Below are 8,435 nucleotides of genomic sequence, written 5' to 3' on the forward strand. Positions count from 1 at the left end.
TTAAGATTCAGCAAGCTTTTCTTTTCTTTTTAAGAGATATTTTTGCTATAGGGCAAGTGTACTTGCTGGAGACACAGAGAGACAGAGAGAGAAAGTGAGAAATTACCTTGAGCCCCCCCCTTCAGGGGGGATGGTTATACCACAATCCCTTTTTCATTCTCCTCTCAGGACTCTGGGCATGCATCATATGTGCCCAATATGAGTTTCAAGCCACCGGATCTGGGAGTTGAACCATGGTCAGCCATGTTTAAGTCTAGCACCATAACCACTATGCCACCTGCTGGTCCAAGCTTTTCTTCTTAAAGTTGCATATGTCTCCTTTAAGGAAACAGATATTTTTATTTCTTAAAACTCCTTGTGAATCAGGAATGAACATGGTTTCTGTTTTTGTTTTGTTTTGACTATAGGGCATGTATACTCTCCAGAGAGACAGAGAAGGAGAGAGAGAGAAAAAAGAAATCATCCTCTGGGGAGGGGGGTGACCACGTCATAATCTTTTCTCCTCCATTTCTCTCTTTCGTTGGGATTTTTCAGGCACACATGGACATGTGCTCGGTCTGGAACTCAAACTGTGCAGTTGGCCATGTGGGATCCAGCCACCTTAACCTCTCCACCACCAGCTAACCTGGGAATGGGCATTCTTATAGAGAAAAAAAACATATGAAATCTTTCTTGAGGCAAATACACCAGTTGACAGCTTAGAAGCTGTCAGATAAATATTTAAATTTATGGAGATATCCAAGACGACCAGAGGAAATAATAAGACATGCTATTTTTTTCATATCTGATTGTGAAGAGTGTGTGATAACTTGTTTGGAAATTACCAGCATGTCTAGGCTATATGAGATAGGATACAGTACTTCCAATAAAATGGGTGTTTCCATTGAACATGGGCTTCCTGAGAAATCCTGCTATCTCTAGTCTTTTTTCTTTTCTTTTCTTTTCTTTTTTCTTCACAGATGGGGTTGTGACTTTATTTAGAAATGAACAACGTGCACACTGTTTTCTTCACTGCACAGCCTGATGTTGGGATTAGTGACTCTGATGGCCGGCTGGGCTGCCTGTTCCACAATGCCCTTGTGGTTCTTGGAGGAGACGTGGGCGATCTCAGCACAGTAAGACTTATTGCACATCAGCAGCACTTCCAGCTCCTTGATGTGGACTAGGAGCTTCCAGAAGCCACTGGGCAGCATGTGCTTCGTTTTCTCGTTGCTGCCGTAACCGATGTTGGGCATCAAGATCTGGCCCTTGAATCTCCTCCACACCCTGCTGTCAATACCTCTGTGTTTCTGCCAGTTGTGCTTATTTTTGACATATCAGTCTGACTGGTGCTGGATGAACTTCTTGGTCCTCTTTTTGATGATCTTGGGTTTCAGGAGGGGCCTGAGGTCAACCATGACACCATGTAAGAGATGGCCGCCACCTCCACAGGCAGCACCGAGGAAGAGAAACTTCTCCTCCACACCCTGCTGTCAATACCTCTGTGTTTCTGCCAGTTGTGCTTATTTTTGACATATCAGTCTGACTGGTGCTGGATGAACTTCTTGGTCCTCTTTTTGATGATCTTGGGTTTCAGGAGGGGCCTGAGGTCAACCATGACACCATGTAAGAGATGGCCGCCACCTCCACAGGCAGCACCGAGGAAGAGAAACTCCAGCCTTGGGGACCAGCAGTTAGCATAATGGCTATGTCACTGGACTCCCACATAGTCAACTGCGGTTCGACTCCCGGACCCAGTGGCTTAAACTCACGCCGGGCGCGTGGCATGGCCATCCCCCCTGGGGGGTGATTTCTCGCTTTCTGTCTCTCTGTCTCTCTGTCTGTCTCTGTCTGTCTGGTGAGCTCACATGCCCTATAGAAAAAACTCTCCAAGAAAAAAAAAAAAAAAGAGAAACTCCAGCCTTTTTTCTAATGACTCATTCTCCAAGACCCTGCTTTAGAATCCCAGCCATGAAGTCATGACCTTTGGGATGTCATCTCCTATAAGTTTCTGAGCCCTTAATCACCAAGCAGCCAGCATTTGCCAAACCCTACAGACAGTTCACTCCTGGCTGTCCCTAGAAGCAGGTACGGTGCACTCCTAAGAACGTCTTCCTTCCACCCCAGTGAGTGTGTCTAGTTCTAATACTACCTAATCGGATCATGTCTGCTACCTCTTGAGCCCAAATGATCAAACTCCCTGGGTATTTCCACATGTATGTTCAAGTGTACCTGCATGTACTCTCAAAGACTCACACAACAGAAAATAACCTGAAGTAATTAGTCTGTATATTCTAAACTTTTCCTCCTCTTGTCCTTGAGATTCTGTAGAACCCCTTGAAGGGTAGAGTAGCTTTAGGGAGGAAACAAAGAATCCCAAATGGCCTCAGGAGCCTTCAAATATCCCAACAGTTCAGCTTCCTGACCATATATTTTACGTATTGACTTTTGAAGTAAGCATACTTTTGAAGAAGGAGTAGTCTCACATTTAAAGAGTTCGAAAACCAGAGATTTTAGTCCAGCTCCTTTGTTTTACAAATGAATAAATCATGAAGATTGTCCCACGGTCACATTGATATTTAGCTAGAGTTGGAACTAGAACTGAGGTTACTTGATTCCCCAGGAGTGCATTTTCTATTCACCACACAGCAGGGAGAAAGGGAAAAGAAATAATACTTGTATAGTTGTGGCATGTGTTAATGATTAGGCTATGTCTAGATGATAACCTAGGGTTTAAATGGTAAATAAGAATGTGGGAGTGGAATTGTCCCATCCTACAATGTATCCCAGGCAACCAGAGACTAACAAGACGATTGGAATCTTGGACTAAAGGATATTCTTTCTAGACATGTTTGGCAGCCAACAGCCTAGATTTTCATAGCATAAAGTGGCAGCAAAAATCCTAACAAGAAGGATCCAATCAGGAATATTAGGTTGGAGATAGACCTCATAAATTAGCTGAATTAAGAGCTTTTTGCGTATTTGATAGTTGTTAGAAGTGCTTACAGGGTTGACTCTGTAGCTTCTTAGTGAAGGAAGCTTGATTTCACATGGTAGACCAAGGTTCAAATCCTGGCTGGTGGCTTGGAAAACACACCAGGCATGTGTGCATGTGTGCCCCAAATCCCGACAGGATGGACCAATGAGAAAGAATTGCAGTGTGAACACATCCCATGAGGGCATGCTTTCTTCCTCTCTATATCTCTGTTTCTTTCTGGTGGGTACCCTTCTAGCAAGAAAATAAAAGAAAGAAAGAAAGAAAGAAAGAAAGAAAGAAAGAAAGAAAGAAAGAAAGAAAGAAAGAAAGAAAGAAAGAAAGAAAAAGTGCTCACAGAGGGGCCAGATAGTAAAACACAATGTTCTGCAAGGCCAACTTCAAGACCAGAGTCCATCCCAAATAGGCCAGGAAAGTATTTGCCCATGACTAGAGGGTGGATGGACTTCAATATAGGATGAGAACCCTCTTGGGGATGCTCCTTTCTTTCTCTCTGTCAGATAAAGGAAATAAGTCAACTTAAAAAGAAGTACTCAAAGAGTCATGGCCTGATTTCTGAGCAGAATGCAAACTGTCTAGTCAGAAAACCACAGTGAAGAAAGTGGCTAGAATCAATTGGAGCACTGTTGCCAACCAGAATCTTTAGTATACTTGTATATATACACATGACCCTGCAGAATCAGACTGTGAAAGCTTCCCCTGAGTTTAAAATCTGCATTTTGTTTGCAGTTTGAGTGAGTAGGTGCTCTCAATCATGGGTATATATTAGAGTCATTTGGAGAGCCTGGCAAATATCGATGCCCAGGCTCACCCCATAAGTAAGAATTTTTCCAGGTAAGACTTTGACATTAATTTTTCTTTTCTTTTCTTTTAGAGGGGTTTTTGCTATAGGGCATGTGGGCCCATTGGATAGAGAGAGACAGACAACGAGAAATCACCCCCACAGGGGAAATGGCCATGCTGCAATCCCTTCTCCTCCATTCTCTTCTCAGGATTTGGGGCATGCATGCACATGCACCAGGTGTGAGTTGAAGCTGCTGGGTACAGGACTCGATTTGCGGTCGACTATGTGGGAGTCCAGTGATATAATCATTACACCATCTGCTGGTCCCAACATCAGTGTTTTCTTAATGTCTCAAATGATTTTAACATATAACCAAGGTCAAAAGCAATTGAGTCAGAGAGTGCAAAAAAAAAAAAAAAAGATAGAGAAAAAGGCACAAAAGGAAAAGGAAGATTACTGTGTCCCAACCAGCTTAAGTGACTCTTGTCCAAGCAAACCTCTGCAAGACTGGGTGGCCGCATCACTGAAAACACAGCTAGCAATTTGTGACTGCTATTCATGGCCCAGCTTTGAAGTTCCACTACCCTGGTGCACTTGGGTGAAATGGCTTCTGGCATCATACCTGATAGGCAGCCCAGCCTCTCTCACCCATGACTCCTCTCTCCACCTCTAGGAACGACTACTTTCCCATCCCATCTTCCAGGAACACTGGAACCTCTCAAAGGGTAAGCACACATCTTTCTCCACCATAAGTGAACCAGAGAACGTCCCAGATACCATCATCTTTCATGAGTCCTAATGGAATTAGCTTTTTCTCTCGGCCTCTACCTACCTGAAAAGAGAAAAAAGACTCTTCTGTTAACACATTCCTTCTCAACTGAATCCCTTTCAACCCTTGCAATTTTCTCAAACTGTGGCTGCTCAGGGCAGCTCCACTAGCCACAATCAGCTTCAACACCTCCCTGGCTCTGGTAAATGCTAATGCAGCTGTCCCATCTCTTTTCAGAGGTTCTCACTCAGTACCTGCTGACAGCCTCCATATCACCTATCCTCCTTGCAAGGCAACATTCCCCTCATCTGCCTAACTTCTATACAGAAGCCAGTGCTATACACAAATACTGGAATGAAGTACTTTTTGATTACATAATCCTGACTTGGTGTAAGTGGAGATGTTAAGACTCCTGGTAGACCTTCTGTGGCAACAATCCCAAGAGGTGCTCTGACAACCCTAGGGAAGGAAGCTAAAGTCAGAGGGAGAAGAACTGAAAATGAATCCATTCTTCTATGAATGTCATTGCATTCTGGATTGTGGTGTTTTCATTGAGATAACAGGGGTTTACTGAGCATACTTGGTGTGTGTTGGGGAGTGCAGGGGGCAGAAGGGAGAATCTCCACTGAGCCAGATAGTGCAATGAGAAAAGGATAATCTTGGAATCAGGATTATGAAATCTAGTCCTCACTTCATCTCTCATGTTTATGTCACTAAGGACATATGTCTATTTCCACAGCTCCATAGCAAATGCTCTTTAAGAATAGCACAACAGGAATGGCATGGCTTGGCAATCTTGCAGCTGGAAATCTGAACAGAAAAATGACTCAAGCACAGAACAAATTATTAGAGAAGAGTCACAGTGCAACACACACACACACACACACACACACACACACACACACACAAATTTAAAATTTCTATCTGAATAAATGCACACAGAAATGATTCCATAAAATGGGTGCTATGTGAAACAAGAACTGAGGCTACTGAATTTCAGGAAGGAACACAACTCCTGATACATGGATCCGTCATTGCACATATAAAAATTGAATGTTCCCTTTTCCTGAACACACAGAGCCTGTGTTCCCCATATGCTACATCCACGCTCTGCACACCCGCTTCTTATCAGAATCACTCAGAGTGCCCAAATCTTGGAGAACTGGGATGATTTGCATTGAACAACTTGGCTTCCAATTTGGATCCCCTAGGAAGTGAACTTCCAAGGGGAGATGAGGCGCCCATGGGAAAGGCTTGCAGGATGCCAGCTCTAGCTTTTCCGCACTCCCTCAGTAGAGCTGAGACGGCAGGCAACCATCAAGAGACAACGAGGAGCCAAATATTTTTCACAGATACGTCCAACTGAGAATGTGCTGGTGAATGTCTGCAGCCGTCCCTGCCAACACAGCCTGCTCCATCATGGACCCAAGGAAGCCCCAGCACTTGGTATCTAAAACTGGCCATAGAGTAGGCTGACACGTCTCCGGAGTGCATGCACTGTTCAGACAGGGAACTCCATAGAGTATCCTCATGGGAAGGTCTTTTCCTTTGCGGGTATCTGAGGATCTGCAAGCTGGGAGCTTCCTAGGATGAACAGAAGGACCGGGTCTGTGCATGTTCACACATCTCACTTCATTCACTCGCACTTCAAAAGGCTTCAGCTTATGTTAAAATTTTAGCTCTTTCTTATTCTCAGATCCATTTTGGAAGCTGGCACCAGTACGCCTGAGTTCCAGGTATAATATATAGCTCTTTGCTGCCTCCCACTTTCAAGTCCTGCTACCGAGTATGCCACTCAGATTTTCCCTCTTTTGGCACAAACCTGATGCTTTTTGTGCCTTCCTCTGCAAATGATGGATAGGAGCTGAGCTAAATATGGAGACAGGGGTTAGAGATACATTTTGTTCCTGTTAAATGTTCTACTTCTCGTTGTTATTGCTTTCTCTGCTTCACATTAACTCACTTCCTTCCTGTTCTCCAAAAAGTAGATGCCTGTGATTAGAGCCCTAGAGGTCAAGAGTGTGGCTTCATATTCCAGATCTATCTTTAGGTGTAACAAGTGCCTCTATTTACCTGTAGTTTGCCAGTGGGATGGAATAAATCACCTGTCACTTTTCTGGTCAAGATAGACAAACTTCTTGAAATGTGGGACATCTGTTGTTTTGTAGCCAGTTGAGGACAATGAACTGTGAAGATGGCATTTTTAGAAGACTACTGTTCAAAATTCTCCTCTTTTAAGGTGTTAAACTTGAGATCTTACGAAAACCCATGAAACTGACAGAAAGTTGAGTGCCCAGGCTTTGAAGATGAACACAACAGCTTAGACTCCTGTTTCTGCCACTCATTAGCCGTGACCTTGGTCAAGTTGTTTATTCTTGGAGAGCCTTGGTTTCCCAATCTTGGCACCCATATTGCATTTGGATGTCCTGTCTCTAGTTAACTATAATGTATAAGCTGCATTTTTTTTAAAAAAAATTTTGTTTATTGTTGTCTTTTTTGACATTGACATTCTTTAATAACCCTGAGTGGTTATTTTAGAGAATGTCTCACATCCTGAATTTGTCTTATTATTTCCTCAAGATTTGACTCAGATTTACAAAGACTGGTGAGACTCCTACAAGCTCAGTATGTACTTCTCACTGCATCTCACCAAGTGGCACATAATGCCAACTTGTCCTCCTACAAGTGATGCTAAGTTTATTATCTATTTATGGTAGATTCTGCCATAAACTCTCTATTTGAAAAGACTTCCTCCCTTTGTAATTTATAAACAATAATATTCACTAGGGTAAAACTTGAAACTTAGGGGCCAGCAGGTGGTGTAGTGGTTAAGGTGCTGGACTCCCACTTGGTTGACCTTGGTTCAAGTCCTGGACTCAGCGGCTCAAAACATGCTGGGCACGTGTCCATGTGTGCCAAAAATCATAAGAGGAAGCTGGAGGTGAGGGGATTGTGGCATGGCCATCCCCCCCTTGTGTGTGTGGGGGGTGGGGTGGGGTGATTTCTTGCTTTCTATTTCTCTGTCTCTCTGGTGAGTGCATGTGCCCTATAGCAAAAATATCTCTCTCAAAAAAAAAAAAAGAAAAGAAAAATTCAGTTTCTAAATGACAGTCAACTAGTGGCTTTAGAATCCATTAGTTATTTTTGAATGAATCATTTATACATTTATCAGTTATCTGCCATTCATTGAAGTTTGCAAAAAGACAATTTAAAAAGTCTATTGTTACTTGTTTCTTCTGTATGTATTAATTGGCATTCCTTTTGGGGGGGAAGCATAGAAAATTTTCCTTTTATATCTCTCACTCCTCCTCTGTCTCTTTCTCTTTCCCTCTGAATATCACCATGGGCTGTTGGATATATAAATTTTTGCCCATATGCCATTAATGTCATTATTCTTATTGGTGTTCAAATTGCTGCAAATGTGATCAGTGGAAGCTCCTTTCAAAGGGATTCCTGTGAAGTTTTTTTTGTACCAAAACAAATGTTAATTCCTTTAATGAACTTTTTGAAGTCCTCTCATGTACTCATATATTTCTGTATATGCATTCATACATTTATTTGTACTTTTATCATATATAAAATGTAACACACTATATATGCTCTTATTTTATTTTATTTTTCTACTTAACAATGGATATACTGCATGTAAAATGTCTCTTGGCCATCTAATTATAGATGGCAAATACATAAATTGGACATGTAAATATGGAGTTCAGAGGGAAGATCCGCATCTTAAGATTTCTTCCTGATAAGTTTCCATACTAATTGTCCAAGTAATATTTTTTCTTTTTCTTTCTTTCTTTCTTTCTTTCTTTCTTTCTTTCTTTCTTTCTTCCTTTCTTTCTTTCTTTCTCTTTCTTTCTTTCTTTCTTTCTTTCTTTCTTTCTTTCTTTCTTTCTTTCTTTCTT

At 42.1% G+C, this 8,435-nt stretch overlaps 1 pseudogene; it reads right to left on the reverse strand.

Annotated features, from left to right (window-relative positions):
• Nucleotides 1-977: 977 nt before the first annotated feature.
• Nucleotides 978-1,397, reverse strand: LOC102500990 (60S ribosomal protein L32 pseudogene; annotated as a pseudogene).
• Between the last annotated feature and the right edge of the window lie 7,038 nt (nt 1,398-8,435).

This window comes from Tupaia chinensis, unplaced genomic scaffold (genome assembly GCF_000334495.1).
Source record: "Tupaia chinensis unplaced genomic scaffold, TupChi_1.0 Scaffold000313_1, whole genome shotgun sequence".
NCBI lineage: Eukaryota > Metazoa > Chordata > Mammalia > Scandentia > Tupaiidae > Tupaia > Tupaia belangeri.